General features: G+C 34.3%; 1 non-coding gene across 1 annotated transcript; it reads left to right on the top strand.

Moving 5' to 3' along the window:
• The first annotated feature begins 822 nt into the window (after positions 1–822).
• On the top strand, positions 823–931 carry LOC138400470 (small nucleolar RNA U13). Its single transcript, XR_011236348.1, has one exon. It is a non-coding gene; the product is annotated as a small nucleolar RNA U13 (small nucleolar RNA).
• The last annotated feature ends 21,160 nt before the right edge of the window (positions 932–22,091 follow it).

Raw genomic sequence — 22,091 nt, 5'->3', positions numbered from 1 at the left:
ATAGAGTTTCTATACATTTACTCTCTTATTGTTGTGTCCATCACACCATAACACTACATTTGTTATTACCACAAAAAAATCCTGGGTTTCAAGTTTCAAGTACAACATGTAAAGAGGCTGGAAATCATCATTCCTGTCCTAACAATAAGAACAAAAACCTGAACAAGCGTACAATCAGCATCTCTCTCAGATTCCTTCAGAGAACCGAGGTTACCTGGCAAACTATCACCCTGAACACAGGAGAGACAAATGAATTAAGACTTCATTAAAAGTGAAACCTGTTACGGCCCGATTACAGAACGGGGGATGAACACATAAACATACATACAGACACACGAATAAACACACGGACACACATGAAGACGGTAAAGACTGCAGTATGGAAAACTCCAGTCGCTTTATTTTTATACTTCTATTGTCCAGCAGCTACTTCCTGGGATGTGACTATCTTTAGAGCCCTGAGGCGACATGTTCCATTTCTTATGGAAATTGCTCAAGGGAAGGCAAATGTTTGCATCGTAACCTTTGGACCTCATTACCCGTGTGCAGGACAATGAGACACACCTTGGCTATTTGCCATAGGAAACAGTTTGTCTATTTCAATAGGCCATTGACCTTTAGCTCCAAGAAGCATTCAGCAGTCAACGGGCGTGTCTGACCCATTGACTTCTGGCCTCAAGGTTCTGGACCCATTGACCTTTGGACCCAAGAAGCACGTCCAGCTTCGCTGACTCTGAGCTCAAGCCAATTCTTGCTCAGGGATGATCCCTACAGAAACCAACTGATTTGAGAAAACTACTCTTAAAAAAATGAAAAGACACGATCCTTTTGTAGTTCACAAGCACGAGCATGATGACTGTGTGTTCATGCGCATGTGTGAGATGTGCCTCCCTTAAACTTGTTACAATGTTGGCACATTACTCCTCTGAGGTGAACTTAGAAAAAAAATAAAAATAAAAATATACAAAATGAAAAGACATGCCACATATTTAGAGAAAATATTTCTAAAACACATGTCTGATAAAGGACTTTTATCCAAAATATTCAAAGAACTCTTAAAACTCAACAATAAGAATACAAAAAACCTGATCAAAAATCAGCCAAAGAGATTAATATTAGAGAAAATATATACATGCCATATAAATATATGAAAAGATACTCCACATCATTTGCTATCAGGGAAATAAAAATAATTAAAATGACAATGACATACCATTACCCAACAATAAAAATGACCAAAAGCTAGAACACCGATACCATCAAATGCTGGTAAGGGTGTGGAGTGACCAGACTCTCACTCATTGCGAGTGGATTTTCAAATGGTGCAGCCACTTTGGAAGACAGTTTGACGGTTTCTTATAAATCTAAACATGCTTTTACTGTTCAATCCACCAATCACAATCCTTGGTATTTACCCAAAGGAGTTGAAAACATATACACACTAAAAAACCTGTATACGGATGTTTATAACAGATTTATTCATAATTGCCCAAAACCGGAAGCAACCGAGGATGGGTAAATGGACGAATTGCAGTACATCTAAACTGTAGAATATTATTTTTCGCTAAACACAAATGAGCTATCAAGTCTCAAAAAGACATGGATAAACCTTAAATGCATGCTTCTAAGTTAAATATGACAGTTTGAAAGGCTATCTACTGTATAATTCCAATTTTATGACATTTTGGGTAAGGATAAATTATGGAGACAGTAAAAAATTAGTGGCTGCCAGTGATTGAAAGAAAGAAAAAAGGATGAACAGGTGGAGCACAGGGGATTTTTGGCCCTGAAATCCTTTCTGTATCACATTGCAATGGCGAATAAATGATATGCATTTATCAAAACCCATAGTGCTATTTATCAGAAAGCGTGCGCCCTAATACAAACTATACGCTTTAGTTAGTAATAACATACCAATATTGGTTGATCAATTGTAACAAAAGTAATAAACTAACTCAAGATGTAATAATGGAAGACGCTGTTTTGGGATGGGTATGATTACCTGGGAACCCTGTACTTTCTGATTTTTTTTTTTTTTCTGTAAACCTAAAACTGCTACAAAAATGAAGACTATTAAGCAAAAAAAATATTAATGGGATAAAGAGTTGGTAGCATGACTTTTAAATATACAGTCATCCTATTGTATCCATGCGTTCCACATCCACAAATTCAACAAACCACAAATTGAAAATATTTGAAAAATAAAACAATAAAAAATAACAACACAACAAAAAATACAAATAAAAATAGCCTGACATCCATTTACATAGCATAACTACTCTAGAGATAATTTAAAATGTACAGAAATATGAGTGTAGGTCCTATACAAACACTATACCATTTTACGTAAGAAACTCGGGCAACCACAGATTTTGGTATCCACAGAGGGTTCCTGGAACCAATCTTCATGGATACCAAGGGATTAATGTAATTTATATGCATTTGGATATACAGAGCAGTATACAGTATATCTTTTGTGTATATTTGGGGGCATGTTATATATCAAATTTTGGCTCCTAATGGGGTAATATGAATATGACTGTATTATTTTTGCTAAGATTTTTATTTTTTTTTTAATTTTTAGAGACAGGGTTTTGCTCTGTTGCCCAGGCAAGAGTGCAGTGGTATCATCATATCTCACTGCAACCTCAAATTCTTGAGCTCAGGTGATCCTCCTGCCTCAGCCTCCTGAGTACCTGGGGATTACAGGTGCACACCACCACACCTGGCTAATTTTTCTAATTTTTTAGAGATGGAGGTCTCACTCTGTTGCTCGAGTTGGTCTCAAACTCCTGGCCTCAAACAATCTTTCTGCCTCCGCCTCCCACACTGCTAGGAATATAGGCATGAGCCACTACACCTGGCCCATTTTGTTTCATTTTTGATAATTAAATTTTTGTTTTCATATTAGTCAAATTTTAATTTTTCTAGTATTATTTTTTCATTTTTTTTGCATTTAAAATTAATCCTGATTAATATTTTTTTAAAAAATTAACATTCAAATTACTTAAAATGTACTGAGGTCAGTTGTATGAATAGAAATGTAATTAATGTCAATTACTTAAAAATACTACAATACATAAAAGTGCATCATATCATGTAAGAAACACCTTGAGAGCCACTAAATATAATTAACATATTTTAACATTTTGTCACTGTTTAATAAATAAATATTTATTTTAAATTTATTGATTTATAATTAGTATAGGAAATGATGGATAAATGAGTCAACCTTGTTTCCATTCTCAATCTAAATAATCTGATATGTATCCCAAAGACTACCATCATCACCATTTTTTCTATACAAATGTAACACGTTTATCCTATTAGTAGTATATGCAATCTATCAAGACATATAATTTTAAATGGCATGTTCTTATTCTACTGACTAGTGGAAATCTTCAGTGATATGATTTGCACATTTTAAAACCTTACTTGTTACACAAAACTCTAATTGAAATAAGCACATCACTTCACAATTATACTTGTCTCACAACATTCTTATCAACTGTAGTCATTGTTAACCTTATTGATTCAGGACAGATTTAATGTTATAAAATGGCATTTCAATATTCAATTTGAATTTCATTAATTGCTATTAACTAACACAAATTGTTAGTACAATGAAGTCTATTTTCCCATGTTTTGTAGTCAGTGAGATCTTTTCCTGCAGCTTTTCTGTAACCCACATTTTCTAATTTTTAAAAATTCAATTATTTTCCATTGTCATATAAGAAGAAATAGTTATCAATTCCAGATGTTAATCTTGTATTATATGCATAGCCAATATTTTTTCTTGTCTTTTGTTTTTATGTTCACTTTATAGTGTCTTTTGTTATAAAGCTGTTCAATTTGATGGTATCAATTGTATATTTTTCTTTATGAATTGTAAATACTGGGTCTGGACTAGGAAATGTCTTTGCATATCCAAAGGGAATAAAAGTATTCATCATACGAGGTTTTCTCCCATATATTTAGCACTTTAATGACGCTGAAGTTTATATTTCATATTTGTATCTGGTGTGAGGTAAGAATTTCATTTCTTTATCTGCACATCAAGGCAATTTTTCCCAAACTACTTATTAATCAGTCTGCATTTCACCAATGCCTTCTCCTATTTTATGCCAATTTTTATAAGTGCTTTGATATGTTTCTGGATGCTGTATATTATTTTTCATTTCTATATTCATGTGCCCATTCAATAATATTTAATTAATATAAGACTACAGATTCCCAATATAGATTTCTGAATTAAATAGCAACTTCACTACTAACCAGCTGTATGGCCTTTGACAAGCTACAGCAGCTTGCTGAGCCTCCAGTGTCAGCATCTGTAAAACTAAACAGCATGCCTCAGTGGGCTGTAAGGAGGATTAAATGAGCTGATTTTTATAGAACAAGGCCTGGAAGTAAATAAGTACAAAATGTATTTGCTAAACAAAAATGTAAGAATTTTACTGCTACATTTTATAATTTGTCTTGACTCTTCAAATATTTTGCTTATTTAAGTATTTTGATTATCTAAAAAATCTTTAAATAATGTCCAATATTGAGGTTTTCCTGGCCTTCCCACAGGTACTGATCTATTTTTTCAAGTATCTTTTGAGTTCCAATTATTATTTTGTAACATTTTTGGTAACAACTTTGTACATATGCTGTTGTATTTATTCTTCTGACCATACAGTGTCACTATTATAAACGGTATATATATTTTCACATTTATCTTATATTGTAATTAGCCTTTGGTGCTACCAATTCTTCTGAACGTGTTTCCCATAGATTATCATGGGATCTGCAAATAATAACACTTTTACTTATTTGTTCCCCATGTATTCCCTTTATATATTTTTCTGTTGTTATTGTATTGGCTGAGCCATGGACTGAGTACACTTTTAAATACAAAGAATGATAGCAAGTGAATGACTATAATTTCTGACATTCAAAATATGTGTCTAAATTTGCTCTATCAAGTATAATATTTATGATAGAATTATTTTTATCATATAAAATTCTCTAGATGAACAATTATATTTAGATGTCCTTCCTTTTATGAATTTGTGTTAATGGTTTTAACATTTTTGTCTGCAGCTATGAAAAGCATTGTTTTCATTTGAATGTTTAGTGTCAAGTGGAATAGCTTCATAAATGTTTTGATATTAAATGAACTTTATATTACTTAATTTTTTTCATTAAATGAACTGCAGTTATTTGGAATTATTGAATCCATACGTACATCTGAATCATCTATTAATTGTTTTGATTGTATATCACTTTTGTTTGATGTCCAATCTGTATGAATAATATAAATTATTTGAGTAGAATAAATAATTTTTATATTGTGGAAATAGTTGTGTAAGATAAACTATTCTATAAACTATATAACTGTGTGACTCTAGTATCTTGGTACTGAGACACCAATTTCATTTTCAAAAATGTAATTGATGTGTTAATTTCAAAAGATATTTCTTGAGTAAATACTTTCTTACTAATCATTTAGTATATACCCTTGCATCATTTTCATTTGCATGGCAATGAACTGCAAGTACTTCTACAGAGACACTAATTTTGAAGTTATCTTTATTTGACCTACTGTGGTCAATTTACATGATAGGGAAAAGAGAAAAAAAAATTATTCTTACTTTTCAAGCACTTTTATATAAAGCAAACAACTTTCATCCCCACAGTATACAAATTTGGTGTTTTGTTTTTCTTCTGTTTATTTTTCTTTATGTTTTTAATATTATATCTAAATACAAAGATAAACAGAAACAAATAAAAAACCACAGCTACTTGCTCTGGTGATGGAGCTTCTACACAATTTAAATGACTCCTTCATGTCTACTTAAATAAAAGTAATGTGCACAAATAAAACAGAGCACCCCTTTTGGTAATATCTTGGATTTTACCGAGAAACACTCAATCAATACAAAGATATTGGTAAGTTATTAAATACCAGTAATATTACTCTGCAGTAGAGATATAAATATAAAGATTAAGATATAATTCTTTCTTTTAAGCAACTTATGGTAAAATATGTAAAGGCAGACATATAAAGAATTAGATATATATTAAAAGTAAATACCGGATAACAATAACAAATTATAAAATAAACAATAAGAAATGGTCTATTAATTATGTATGCTAAGTAATCTAAATATAGATCTAGTTGATTGTACTCTATTACGTGTTTTAAAATGGTATTTTTGTTAGGGGCTTTCCATAGGATTAGAAAATCTAGTTCCAAAAACAATCAACAAGATTTTATTATGGCAGAGAAGTTATAATGAGAAAGGAGAAATACCAAAGGAAATAAAAATATGCTAAATTCAAAAATGTTTCCACTTATTGTGTATGATTGATTTTTATGAAATCTTACCTGGTACCTCTCTCTCTTTTTATTCCTCAGCTCTTTTGAAATTTTCTGACTGTTATAAAATATCCTTTTCCACTCTTCAATATGTGCTTTTCTCTTTTTGTTAGAGAAGAGGTTTTGGAAACATTTGCCATAGCTAAGAATGTGCTGTAGGCACAGTTTCCACTTATACAAGTTTGAAGCTACTTCAATATTCTCTTATGATTCCATGAAATGTAAGTCTGCCAGCTAGACTTATGATCATTGATCTGTAAGGCCTCATTCAGTCTAGTTACACACGATTCAGGCAGATGTCAGTTAACAGAAGCTTCTTCAAGTGCTTTTCAAATCACAACATCAGGAGAAAAGAGAAAGGTAAACTTGAATTCAGCAGACCCATCTCGAATAGGATTCTGTCTTCAATAATTATATCAACTTTAATCTTTGGAAAGCTTATTTCTCCTTCTTGCTGAGAATCTAGACAAGAAAATAAATCAATGTAAATAAAAACTATTTCAAATATATGTGTATCTAGGATTCATCTTAGAGGAAAGTATATGTGAGTCCAAGAAAGTAGGAATGGTATAAATAAGATAAAGATAATTGATAACAAATTATGTATATGTTGTCAAGTTAACACATTTTATATGTTTAAAAATGTATTTTTTAAATATATATTTTTATTAGTGCATGTGCAAAGTCTATTGTTTTCTCTCATTAGATAACATATCACCTGCTTTTGTCTACAGTTCAATTCTAAGAGAAATGGAATCTACCTACTCCTACAAGATGGTTATTCCTCTTGTCAAAAGATAAAAATGTACAAACAATTACTTTGCACTAATTCCATTATAATGTAAGTCAAAATTGTTTTTTTAGTGTAATAATTAATTTTTTTCAGGCCATGATAAATCATATGCATAAATTCTGTTTAATACAGTAAGTACATCCTGGAAACTAAAGCATTTGACAACAAATCAAGAAAATATCTTGAAAAATACATTCACATATACAGTGCAATAAGAGATGAACTGGGCTTGAAATTACATTTTAACATGAATTGAATAAATATAACTATATATTCTTTAAAAGTGAGTTTAAAATAAATACCATATCAGTGTGTGTGTTTGTTTGTTTGTTTTTATTTCAGCTCACTTTTGGGGTACAAAAGTTCAGGTTATATATATTGCCCATGCCCCTCCATCCCCCCAGTCTGAGCTTCAAGTGTGTCCATTCCCTAGACAGTGCACATCACACTCATCATGTAGGTATACACCCATCTCCTCCCTCCAACCCCATTCCCCAAGTCAGAACTACAAACCAAATGCCCATCAATTCATGAATGGATTAGCAAAATGTGGTATATGTATACCATGGAATATTGCTCAGCTATTAGAAACAATGGCGATATGGCATCTCTTTGGTTCTCCTGGAGAGAGTTGGAACCCATTCTATTAAGTGAAGTATCCCAAGAATGGAAAAATAAGCACCACATGTACTCACCACCAAACTGGTTTCCCTGATCATCACCTAAGTGCACATTTGGGAATAACACCAATTGGGTATCAGACAGAGGTGGGGGCTAGGGAGAAGGGATGGGTGTATACCTACTTGATGAGTGCGATGCGCACTGCCTGGGGAATAGACACGCTTGAAGTTCAGTGTGTTTTTTTAATTGGGCTTTTTTTCATGTTTAACAAGTACTTGGAAGTGTAATGGCCTAGAAAATATTGTAAACACTATGAAGCAGGAAAAATCTAAGAAGAATCATTTTTAAAGTTTTAAAAGGGCTGGGTGCGGTGGCTCACCCCTGTAATCGTAGCACACTGGGAGGCAGAGGCAGAGGGATTGCTTGAGCTCAGGAGTTCAAGACCAGCCTGAGCAAGAGCAAGACTCCTGTCTCTACTAAAAATAGAAAAAAATAGCTGGGCATGGTGGTGCACCTATAGTCCCAGTTAGTTGGGAGGCTCAGACAGGAGGGTCGCCTAAGCTCAGGAGTTTCAGGTTGCTGTGAGCTAGGCTGATGCCATGGCACTTTGTCCCAGGCAACAGAGTGAGAAGCTGTCTCAAAAAAAAGACTAAAGTTTTAAAGTAAAATATGGAGAGACTGGGCACAATGGATCACACCTGTAATCCTAGCACTCTGGGAGGCCAAGGGGGGATGATCCCTTGAGCTCAGGAGTTTGAGGTTGCAGTGACCTATGATGATGCCAGCCACTGCTCTTTAGCCTGGGTGACAGAGTGAGACTCTATCTCAAAAAAAAAAAAAAAAATATATATATATATATATATATATATATGTATATGGAGGTCATTATTTTATGTGTCATTTTGAATGAGTTTAAAATATTCAAGGACCCTAAAAACTTCTGCAAAGATGTGATTCAGGAACAACCAATATTTAAATCAATAAGTAGCTATTTCAATTTATTATGATTGAAGTGTACAACTCATAATGAATCAGTGGCCCCTTTAAATGATTATACATCTATGGAAAATACATCATGAAATGCTTCCTGTAAATATATGGGAAAAAATGTTGTTAAACCCACAGTGTTTTTATTTTTTTTCCCCCAATAAAATCTGGGCAATTGTAATCCAAAAAAGCAAATTATGGTAATCTGGTTTTTTTTTGTTTTTTTTTTTATAAAGCAAGTGTTTTCAAGCTAAGTTTAGAATTCTTCTTGAAGATATTATCTCATTTATGAACTGGATGCACTTTATCATTATTATTATTATTTGTCAAGGTGAATGGATCAAGAGTCCATTTATGCTCTGTTTTTTTTTTAATTTTTTTTTTATTATTTTTATTTTTTTTGTTTGTTTGTTTTTCAGCTCATTATGGGGGTACAAAAGATCAGGCTATATACATTGCCCATGCCTCCCCATCCCCCCGAGTCTGAGCTTCAGTTGTGTCCATTCCCTAGACAGTGCACATCACTCTCATCATGTAGGTGTGCACTCCTCCCCTCCCCCCACCCCATCCCTCCCAGTCAGAACTTCAAGCGTGTCCATTGCCCAGGCAGTGCGCATCGCACTCAACAAGTAGGTATACACCCATCCCTTCCACCCAGCCCCGACCTCTGTCCGATACCCAATTGGTGTTATTCCCAAATGTGCACTCAGGGAAACCAGTTTGCTGGTGAGTACATGTGGTGCTTATTTGTCCATTCTTGGGGTACTTCACTTAATAGAATGGGTTCCAGCTCTCTCCAGGAGAACGAAAGAGATGCCATATTGCCATTATTTCTAATAGCTGAGTAATATTCCATGGTATACATATACCACATTTTGCTAATCCATTCATGAATTGATGGGCATTTGGGTTGTTTCCACATCTTTGCGATTGTGAATTGTGCTGCTATAAACATTGGGGTGCAGGTGTCTTTTTTATAGAATGACTTTTGTTCTTCTGGGTGGATGCCCAATAATGGGATTGCTGGATCGAATGGTAGGTCTACTTGAATCTGTTTAAGGTATCTCCAATTTGCTTTCCACAGGGGCTGCACTAGTTTACAGTCCCACCAGCAGTGTATGAGTGTGTTTTTTAAAGTATTATTTCCATTTCTTTAAACAGGACTATAATGTAAGACTATATGTTAGAACATCCACAACTATATGTGGCAGCTAAATGGAATAGCAAAGTTGATCAAGAAAATAAATTGAGGCAGACTGAACTCTAAACTGCTTTCAGATTGAGTTATAATCCACTTATTGACTGTTTTATATACATAAAACTATTTGTTAGGCATTGTAGGAAACACTGTGAGATATAATACCTTCTTGGAAGGAACATTTATCTTTTTTGAGAAATTGCTAAATTAAAATAAATTAGAAGAAGATTAGAAATTTAAAGCATATTTAAATAATAGTTCAAGAAAACTCCAATGCAGCATATGCTTAAATGTCATGAGTAGAGCAAATAATTTGACTGTATAAAGAGATCAGTTGGACAAATTATTTTTAGGAAATAACTTTAAAGCTTAGATGATATTATTAGTCTGAGTTCTCCAGAGAAACAGAGCCTACAGGGTGTGTGTGTGTGTGTGTGTGCATGTGTGTACACACACATACATGTACACACATGTGTATGTGTATGTATGTGAGTGAGACACAGAGAGAGAGAGTTGGACAAATACATATAAGGAGTTGGGAGGGCCAGTAAGTCTGAAATCTGCATGGCAGGCAGGAAGGCAGGAAGTCTAAAGGATGAGTTTATATTGCAACTCCAGTCTGAATGCAATATGGAAGAAGAATTCCCTCTTCTTAGGGGTACCTCAGTCAAACTGATAGAGTGAGATCCACCCACACTATGAAACATAATCCTCTTTTCTCAAAGTCTACTGATTAAAAGTTAATAATAACTAAATAATATCTTTTTAGGGATATCTAGACTGGTGTTTGGCAAAATAGCTTTGCACTATGGCCTAGCCAAATTGACATACAAAATTAATCATTGCAAATAGTACATTTTGAGATAATGTGAAGAATATTTGGCAGAAAAGAATTTCAAAAATCCAGTCTAGTGCCTCAAAACTCTCTGCAAGTCAACATCTCCAGATTGTAGCACTTGTTTGCATATTTGAATCAAAATTTTATAAGGCAGTCTGATAGAATTGATTATCTTATTTATCTCCTTTTTAAACTAAACTTATGTAGACATAATTGGAAAAAAAACTTTCAAATATTCAATATGCCTGGATCTCAGATTTGTATTTTTCCATCCTCAGTACAACAGTTTTTTCCTTCAATAACTCATCTCACTTTTGTCATTCGCCATAACTGAAGAGTTTTTCACCCTTACAGACTCTCATCTACAGTCTTTATGAAACCAGAGACCATGTCTTTGTTACACGGTAGATTTCCTTTTAATATTTGTTAAATGATGGTACAAAAGAATAAAATCCATCGTAAACAAGATATTCCACTGATTTTTTTTTTTTTTTTTTTTTTTTTTTTTTTTGGTCACTGTGCTGACCTGTCTTTAGTCAAGACTCCTACTGGAAATAGTTTTCCTGATGCAATGATTCTCATTCTTCAGTCCCCTCTAGATTCCTATCAGCTGCAGATTCAACTAAGTTATGACGCAAATGGATATCATTTAAAAAATAACAGAAGATCACATTTATTAGATGAAATATTCATTTATTGCTAAATACTTTTTGCTACTTTCCATTTTCCAAAATGCATGCATTTGTCGCTTGATTTCCTGTCAAATGTGGGTAGTCTGGCTCCAGGACAAAATCCTATGTGATTTTTCAGGCCAGACCACAGGCAATCACAAGGGCTTTTCATGGCAGGCCCCAAAGAGAAAGCTGCCTTCTCCATTCCAGATTGGTCCACAGCCAATGCATTGTAGTTTCTGAAGGGATTTCAGTTAACAATTCAAGACCCCCAGCCGGTATCTCCAGCCCCAGGGCTGTCATTCCTAGGTCCCTTTATCTGAGGCTTTGGGCCGTCTTTACCTGCCTCAGCTGAGCCCTCTTTATTGGAGATAGGATGAGGAAACTTTAAAGGACACTTTCCCCACACTGACTCAGTACCTAATACTTTTCCATTCTTAGCCCTCACCTCTTGCCCTCCCTTCAACCTCAGTTCATAAAACTGCCGCAGCCTTTTGTGTCAGGGCTCTGACAACAGCAAGAGGGTCCCCATGTCTGTGCCGATTCCCCAGACCCTCTGCTGATGTGCATGCTCTTCCATGGGGCAAATGGAACAGAGAGAATCGGCTCTTTCTCTGGTTTTAGCTTCTTGCTTACACTGTTGCAGGAAGTGATTAAAGGGTTACTGCTTTCATTTTTGGCATATTGCTTTAATGGGCGATTCTGACACCTGGCCGCTCAGTTCTCTCTCCCAGCTCCTGACAAAATGTACTGATAAATAAAACTGGTGACTTTAAGTCAAAGCACATGCCAGGTCACTCCTACTGCACACTTAGGCTTTTAATATTTCTCCTTAAAACAAATTGATCAAGGTCCGCAAATATATTTCAACAACTATTCTAGAGACAAATATTATTTTCTGTACTTAATCAAATTATCTCACTTTTACCGTCATCAGTTCAGACAGTCCTGGGAAACAGTTAACTGGAAAGAAATTGACTCTATCTGATGCACACGTGCAGTTATTCATTTTCTCATTCATTATTAATTAAACAAATATATGTTAGGGAAAGTCTGTAAGCCTTGATCTGTATAAAATGATGTAGATGAAAGCTATTGAATAAGATATGGCTTATATTGTTGCAGAATTGGAAGTTTAGTGTAGAAGACAGACTTGTAAAAATATAAGTACTTTATTAAAGTATGAAGAAACTTTTTGTGGGATCACAAAAGAGTGACCAACTAACTTTACTTGGTTAAGTAAGGCAAGATGACATTGCAGAGGTAAACTTTAAGCCGTATCTTAAAGGACGAGTAGAAACTTTTGTAAACAAAAAAAGTGGCAGATAATATCTTGGGAATGAGAAACACCTTGAACATGAATATAAATAAAAGTCACAGCAATATGAAAATGTATTCTATGCTAGTAAATAGTGAAAAGTACAATATTGTTGGAAGAAATGTTATAATTAGTGCAAGACTAGCGGCAATACATTTTGATGAATCTTGGGTATCATGCTTAGGAATTCTAACTCTTTCACTTAAGGATCGGATAATATAGAAATTTATAAGTGAATAAGTAATATAATGATCATGTTTAAGGTTGTGTAATCTGAGAACTTAGTGCATGATATATAGCAATGAGCAAATAAATTATTTAAAATAATGCCACTCTGGAGCATATATAAAGAGTAAAAGCCAGAAGATCCTAATAGTTTTCACCAATGTCCTCATTAAAATAGCATATGCCACTTTTAGAAAAGATAGATGCTTGGGCTTCAATCTAGGCTTTGGAATGAGAATTTTAGGGGGAGAGATCTGATCATGTGTAAATTAGAATTTTCCATAGGTTAAAATTTCCCAAAGTAAAAAGAAAAAAAAAATAGAAAATTTCAATAAACAAAGAAAATAGAAAAATTTAAGATACTTTTTTGAGCTGGAATCAAAATATTTGATAATTTGTTCTGATGACTGAGATATAATGCTGTGTTAACTATGACTATGTAGATAGTGGTGATACCAATTGAAAAATATTAGAACCTAGGAAGAGAAAATCTATCTGTAATGGTAGAAAAGAAATTCAGTTTTCAATATATGGGTGTTGGATTTTATAAACACATTAAACTATAAATTAATTTAATTCCTCTGTGGACTCATCACTACCCATTCACATTCATAGCTTTAAGAAACATATATTTACATCTTTCATATAAATTATGTATAGAATAGCTCCTTTATTTGTGATATTACGGTTTCCACAAAAGATGTTTTCTTCATTTTTCTTTGCAGAAGAGATTTAAAAAGAGATTTTTTTTTTTTTGGTATAATGTTTCTTTTAATATTTCTGATGACTGGGTTCATAATCCATTTGGATTCTTTGTGTATGATGGATAACTGAGTTCTAGATTTGATATCCATTCATATGACTCCATTCTGAATCCTCGGTATTATGCTGCTACTGCCTGTAACAGGTGATTAATTTCTCATATTACGTTTACTATCATAACATAAGTCACCCTGGATTTACATGTGTAACCAGTTACAATTATTCTTCATCAGGATATGATTTTTGTAAAATTCTTTTTTTTTTTTTTTTTTGAGACAGAGTCTCACTCTGTTGCCCAGGCTAGAGTGAGTGCCGTGGCGTCAGCCTAGCTCACAGCAACCTCAAACTCCTGAGCTCAAGTGATCCTCCTGTCTCAGCCTCCCGAGTAGCTGGGACTACAGGCATGCACCACCATGCCCGGCTAATTTTTTCTATATACATTTTTAGCTGTCCATATAATTTCTTTCTATTTTTTAGTAGAGATGGGGTCTCGCTCTTGCTCAGGCTGGTCTCGAACTCCTGAGCTCAAACGATCCGCCCACCTCGGCCTCCCAGAGTGCTAGGATTACAGGCGTGAGCCACCGCGCCCGGCCTATTTTTGTAAAATTCTTTAAATGACTTTCCCCTAGAATATGTTTCTCAAGCTGCATATTTGTTTTTTTCCTTTATATTTTTCATAATACATACTTCTTAGGAACTGAAATATTTTCTTGGGAACTGGAATTGAAATTTTTCTTAAGAATTGTCATAATTTTAGAGTCCAAAATTGTATAAGATGATTCTTATAAATATATCAATATGATTTTATATTTATATCATATAGTTAAAAATGTTATTACCCTTTTTAAATATTAATATGCAAATCTAACAGTTCAATCATCTATCTCTATATAAGCCAAAGATCAGGCAGACATGCCAGAATGTTTTTCTCTGTTTTATAAGGACAGTGGTATTGCAATAGAGAAATATGCAAATTCAAAAATGCTAAAAATTAATCTTTAAAATAACATCAGGCCGGGCGCGGTGGCTCACGCCTGTAATCCTAGCACTCTGGGAGGCCGAGGCGGGTGGATCGCTCAAGGTCAGAAGTTCGAGACCAGCCTGAGCAAGAGTGAGACCCTGTCTCTACTAAAAAAATAGAAAGAAATTATCTGGCCAACTAAAATATATATATAGAAAAAATTAGCCGGGCATGGTGGTGCATGCCTGTAGTCCCAGCTACTCGGGAGGCTGAGGCAGTAGGATCACTTGAGCCCAGGAGTTTGAGGTTGCTGTGAGCTAGGCTGACGCCACAGCACTCACTCTAGCCCAGGCAACAGAGTGAGACTCTGTCTCAAAAAAATAAATAAATAAATAATAAAACAAAATAACATAACATCAATCGATCACCAAGATGTCCTTGGAATTTTTTATTTTATGAATAGCAATGCTTTGCATTTGAGTACACATAACCTACTTGTCATTGGCACGATTTTAAGATGGCTGTCATGAACCCTGGCCCTTGCTATATAAATCTTGCATAATCCCCTCCCCTTGAGTTCTGGAAGAACCTGTGAATGTGGTGGGATATCCTCCCTGTGATCTCGTTACTAATTCACCGATGTTGATTTAATTAACAGGGAGATTATCCAGTTGGGCTTGATATTATCAAGTGAGTCCTTAAAAAGACTGATCCCTTTCTGTAGTTAGAGGCATTGGAAGTTGAGAGGGCCTGTGCAGGGGACAACATGGCTAGGAACTGTGGGCAGCCTCTAAGAGGTGAGAGTTGGTGCCTGTCCAACAGCCAGGAGGAGAACAGCAGACTTAGTCTAAACAATCATAAGAAATTTAGTTCTTCCCAAAACCTGATGAGTCTGAAAGAGGACACTAAACTCCAGAAAGGAATGAAGCCAAAATGACACCTTGGTTTTAGCCTTGTGAAACTCTGAGTGAAAAACTCAACTCAACTCTGCCATGCCTGGACTTCTAAGCTATATGAATTGTATGGTAATAAATGGTGTTGTTTTAAGTAACTAAGTTTGCGGTAATTTGGTACACAGTACCAGAAAAATAATATCCTACTTATCTCTGAAAATGCTATATGTATGTGCCATTATTGACTTTTATACCAGATTTTGAAAATAAAACAGAAAATCCTCAAATCTAAAGGGTGCCTTGAAAGCTGTACTTTTGTCTACTCATCTCAAAAACAATCCAGCTATCAAAAAAGTGTTGTTTTATTTTCTTCTTTGAGACATTTTGTGTCCTTTTCAGTTATAAGGCATTGTTTTAACTTATTTTTTGTCTAGATTGAGTCAATTATCCCAAGAAAGAAGACAATAGCCAAGAGGTAGAGTGAGTTTCTTGAGTGAATGGAAAGTGAACCATGAAATAAATATTTTTAACTTTAACATTAAATTACTTTCAATACTAAAAATGGAAGACATTTCTTAAGGATTTATTAACTGTAGAATTCACAAAATAGTGTTACCTTAGCAACTCCTGACACGGAAATTAAACTGTCAAAATCTCTATCATTCAAAAGGGGTCATTGATCTTTGTGTCAACAGAGCAGATGAAAAAGAGCTGTGGTGATGTACTTTGCCAGGTTTTTGAACTGTAATAAACAAGCCAAGCTGTGTTTATGAATTCCCTAAAATAGACAAATGGAGAATACAGCAGTGTCTCAGTGTGCCAAAACGGATTTACAGGTAGCTGGGCATTGCACACACTGCCCAAGGAGTCTTCATTTACTAGTTCCTTTTGTAATGAGGAATACCAGATGTACTTCAAAAAGCCAAGCGGAGACAGACATTGCATTTGCCAAAATGAATTACGTTATCACATTGTCTGTCATTAAGAAGAAATCCATTAGGTCAGTATTTCCCTCAGAAAAATCTGTGATGTCTTTTGAGCTGAAGCCTGGAGAGAAATCAGCATGATATTCTCAGGTCATTAAATATATTAAGTAACAATGTCATAATTTCCATTTTTGCTGAGATAAAAGGAAAACAAGAAGAAAAAAAAAAAAATCCCAGTGTAACTAGATTCTCCAATGCAATTCTAAATAGGTAGCACAAATTTATTCTAGCTTAGCTCTTATTAAGCCTTAATATCATTGAGGAAATTTTTCCAGAACATATATCTTACATATCTTAAATGAGTGCCAGCTTTAGACCATATGATGCCATGTACAATAATGTCAACCAATAAATGTAGGTAGAATTAAATTTGGTCCTGGTAATTTATTTGTCTCTTAGAAACATTTTTTAGATATCTCCCAATAATATCTTCAAAACATCACAGCTTGTGACTAAGATTTAGGCATCTAATATTGGTTCCAGTTGTGTTAATAATCTCAGTATTGACAGAACTCTATTGTGTGTCATTTTTACTGTATTCTGGATACATTTTTCATTCTTGATTTCTAAAGAATGAATGTGTGGTTGCTCAGTTCTATTAACCCAATGTAAGCTAATAATGGTTGAATAATGGTCCCTCAAAGATATCCACATCATTCTCCCTGGAACTTGTGAATATTTTAGGTTACGTAGCAAAAAAGAGCTTTAGAAGTGTGATGAGTTATGAACTTTGAGATGGGAAGATCATATTGGATAAATCAGCCTGTGCCTAAAGTAATTACATGAGCCTTAATAGGTAAAACATTTCTTTTGAAAATATAAACTAAATTGACAAAACCTTGACTAGACTAAGGAAAAAATAAAGAAAAGAGAAGACTCAGAGAAATAAAATCAGAAATGAAAGAATTACAACTAATGCCGTAACAATAATAAGGATAACATGGGATTATTATGAAGAATTATATACCAACAAACTGAATAACCTGGAAGAAATGGATAAATAACTAGAAACATAAAATATACCAAAACAGACCCCCTAAAATTAGAAACTCTTAACAGACCAATAACAAATAAGATAAGAGTCAGTATTCAAAATTCTCCAAAACGATAGTCCAGAACCAATGGTTTTACAGGTGAATTCTACCAAATGTTTGAAGAATGAGTAACAATGCTTATTAAACTCTTCCAATAATAAAAGAAGGAACATTTTAAACTCATTCTATGAGGCCAATTTCTTGCTGATACAAAAACTAGACAGAGACACTATAAGAAAATAAAACTACAATCCACTGTCTTGGATAAAAAGAGATGCAAAAATTTTCAGTAAAATACTAGCAAACTGAGTTCAACAGTATGTTAAAAGAATCACACAGCATAATCAAGTATGATTTATCTCTGAGATGCAAAAATGATTTAACATACACAAATCAATCAATTGATGCAAAATATTAATAAAATGAAAGAAAAATACTATATAATCATCTCAATAAATGCAGAAAAAGCACTGGGCTAAGTTCAACATCCATTTATGCCTAAAACTCTCAAAAACATAGATTTAAAAATAACTTACCTCAACACAGTAAAGGCCATATATGAAAATCCCACAGCTAACATGGTAGTTAATGGGGAAAGAGTAATAACTTTCCTTCTAAGATCCCATAAAGACAAGATGCCTACTCTCATCATTTCTGATCAGCATAATAATGGAAGCCCAAGCCAGAACAATAAGATAAAAAAAAAAAAATAGAGAGAGAGAGAGAGAGAAAGAGAAAGGGGAGGCCTCAAAATTGGAAAGGAAAAACTGGCAATAGTAATTTGAAGTGTGAGAGACTTCATCTGTTATCTGTCATCACTGACTTTGAAGATGTAGGGGAGGCCCATAAGCCAGAGAATGTAGGCAGCCTCTAGCAGCTTAAAGCGACCCTCAGACCTAGATCTAACAAGTAAACAGGATCTTTAACTTCATGGATCTGTATTCAACTGACAGTCGGAATAAGTCTAAAGTGAATTATCCCCAAGAGACTCTAGACAAGGGCCCAGATCTGCTGACATCTTGATTCTGGTCTTATTAGTGTCTAAACAGAGAATCCAACAGATTCTACCAAATTCCTAATCTACAGAATTGTGTAATAACACATTTCTGTTAATACCTAAATTGCTTATAATTTTATGGCACCAATGGAGAACTAAAACACCCAATTTAACTAAGTACTCTATCATGACACTGTCTCTGACTCAATCTGGTTCTGGTCTGTTACTTAATGGCTTATTATACATTGCTGCTGTATATGGTTCTTTTTGCTCTGATTGCAAGTATTCCCAGGTGTATTTCACATTTCACCTCCAATTGGAAATCCCCAACACTTGAATTTCTGGTGGTCACCTTCTCACTGTAGGAAAGATTTTTGGAAGTGCAGTTTTGCAACTGCACATTCTGGTGATCATACTTGTAAATCTAAGTGCTGTGATACTCACTGAAGTGTTCCCTCTTCCAAATAAAATCTCTCAAAGGAGTATTCCAAAGACCAACAAGATAGACCTGGGCTGGGATCCAATCCTGGGAGTCTAGCCAGCACTAGATATCCAAAAGTAGTCTGGACTGTGGCCATAGTCAAAGGAAACAGGCAGAATACTCACATATTGCAAGTGGGCACATTCTATTGTAAGCTCACTTCCTGCCTTGAATATTGAGTAAATGGAGTCCATTTTTATTTGAATGTCCTTTTCATTGAACACAGACATGATGTCAACTGGCTATGGCTGGTGCTACTACTGTTTCTTTGCCTTCATATTTATCTCAGGCATGTTTCTTGCTGCTGCCATTGCTGCTGCTTCTCGTTCTTCTCCTCTTCCTTCTCCTTTCCTTCTTCTTTCTCCTCCTTCTCCTCCTCCTGCTCTTCATCTATCACCTCCAGATTATTGATTGTAACAGGTTCACAGATATAGTCAAACATCAATGCAATTGGGATTGTTTTACATATTCATAATTCAAAGACATTTTTACCTTTCTAAATACATCAGTGAGAGGAGATTATATTCATCTTCTAAATGAGGGGCAAAAAGAGAGTATGCTATATTGATCCTAAGCCCATGGGATATATTAGAGAAACTAATTCACAACATAAAAAATTTTATTTAATCTTTTGTAAAATCAACACATAGTCACAGAGTACCTGCTGTGATAAATACTGAGGATACGGCAATAAACACATCCCTACTTTCATGGAGTTTTAGTATTGGGGAAAGGCAGATATGGAACAGGTAAACACATATTAACTATGACATAATAGAAACATCTCAGTTGTTATAACAACATATGGGCAAACCAAGCTATTCTGAAGCAAGACAGGTTTAGGATTAAAAAAAACCTGAATGAAGTAATACAGAATCATTTCATTTGAAAGCTAAAGATTGAACAGAAGTTGATGAAGCAAATTCAAGAGGGAAGGAGTTTCTGAAAGGAGAAAATAATATGAGGGTCTTGAGCTGGAAGACACTGGACACAATCAAAATAAGACAGGGCCAATGTGCCCAGAGTACAGTGAGAGAAGAGGAGAATTAACTAAGAACAATAGGTAGGGAACAGATTATGATGGGTATCAAAGGAATGGTTAAATTTTGGAAACTTCAGGAGCACTAGGAAGATATTAAAGCAATTTAAGGAAGACTGTGACAGGATAACACACACACACATACAAATGATGCTGACTTCTCAAACATCAAGATAATACATTCCTGATCAAATGCTACTAGAGCAATATAAGAGTTGTGAAATATAGTAATAGAGGCTTATAGGCTGTTATGAATATTTACAAAGTTCTGGTTAATATGTTGAAGACTCTCTACATACTATGTTTCTTCTTTTTTGGCAAAAATTATCATTATATGAAGTGTATGTTGATCAAAAACTCTGAAAACAAAATCCCAGATTATCTTTGAGAAAAAATAAATTTTACACAAATATTATCCATGGAGAAAATTAATGAACTAAGTGCTACTAGTAGCAATATTGGGATAATTCTTTGGTACTTTTCAATATAATTTTTTTGAAAATATTAATTATAATCAGTGATACCTGGTCCTCCTCACCATCAGTGACAAGGATGCCAGTCTTGTCTTAATGCTTTGTCATAGGGAAAGGCTATCCCACAAGTCTGGCCAATGGGCTGTGAATGGAAATAACTCATTTCCTGGCAGAGGCATTTAATTGCTGGTATGAGATCCTCTACTGTGGTCCTATGCCTTGCTGTCACCAGAGACAGTGGTGGAGCCATAAGAACAGAGCTTCCTGTACGGCTGAGTCACCACAAGAGCACCCAGAGCACACTAGTCTCTACATAAGTGCAAAATAAACCTTTGTTTTATTAAGCCACTGAAATCTGAGGTGTTTTCTTACAGCATATAATTTAGCCTATCCTAATTTATACATTATAATTTTGTTTTTGCATTTTATTTTAATTAACAGTAATATGAACTTTAATGGTTTGTTTCTATAACTTCCTTAATTTTAGTTGCACGTGTAATTGTCTATACATATTGGTCACTTCTGATGTCAAGTAACATAAAAACTCAACCAAATTGATTTTAGCTCCTCTGTTGAAACCGGGCTTCATTTAAGAGGTGTCCCACTGACGAGATCCTTCTGCCACTCCATGTTAAAGTCAGCTTTTAAGTAGCTCTCAAGGGACTTTATTCTGCCATTTAAAGCTTATAATTGGAAAATCTGGGATAAAAACTATATCATATAAAAATTACATGCAAAGTTCAAACTATTAGGCCATTAATGTACAGAAAAATGTTAACTCCAAGTCAAACTATTTAAAGTAGTCAATATAAAGCACAAATATTTTTTCGTTTATAATATATAGGAGAAACTATTCGTTCCAAAATGGTCACTGCTGACTTTGGTAAAGTCCTCTTTTCTTTGGCTTTTAACTTTTCATATTCCCAGTGAAAACTCTTCTTAATTTATAATTTAATACTCTGGTTGTGCTTTCAAAAGTTATTTGAAATGAGACCATTCCACAGTTTTCTATACTCAATTTGTTAACTCTCTTCATACTCAGCCTAAAAAGTGTCATTTTATTGACATTTTCTTCTCTGAAAACAGGCAGTCATTAAGTTTTCAAGATTTTGTCTTAAAATATTTGTCACATTGTTCGTGTTGTTCATGCTTTCATTTCTTATGGCCGCGGTCTCTGGGTCTCTGAAGTCATTCTTAAAACTTCACCGAGATCCACGTAACCCATGTAGGTCTATCCCCCATCAGGGTTTCTAAACACACATATCTTCAAACTGCTGATTATCAATCTACATAAGGCGTTGTTTGTATCATTATACCTTTTTCCCAATAGCCTTTGGTGGCTCTTTTTAATTTTCATTTTACTGAGCAAGGTAAAATTACACTGTTTTAGTTTGCAAGGTTATAATAATGTCTAAATCCCAGTCTTTTATATAATTCAGGATTTCAT

This window comes from Eulemur rufifrons, chromosome 19 (assembly GCF_041146395.1).
Source record: "Eulemur rufifrons isolate Redbay chromosome 19, OSU_ERuf_1, whole genome shotgun sequence".
Taxonomy (NCBI): domain Eukaryota; kingdom Metazoa; phylum Chordata; class Mammalia; order Primates; family Lemuridae; genus Eulemur; species Eulemur rufifrons.
The sequence above is the reverse complement of the archived record's forward strand: the minus strand, read 5'-3'. Positions and strand labels throughout refer to the sequence as shown.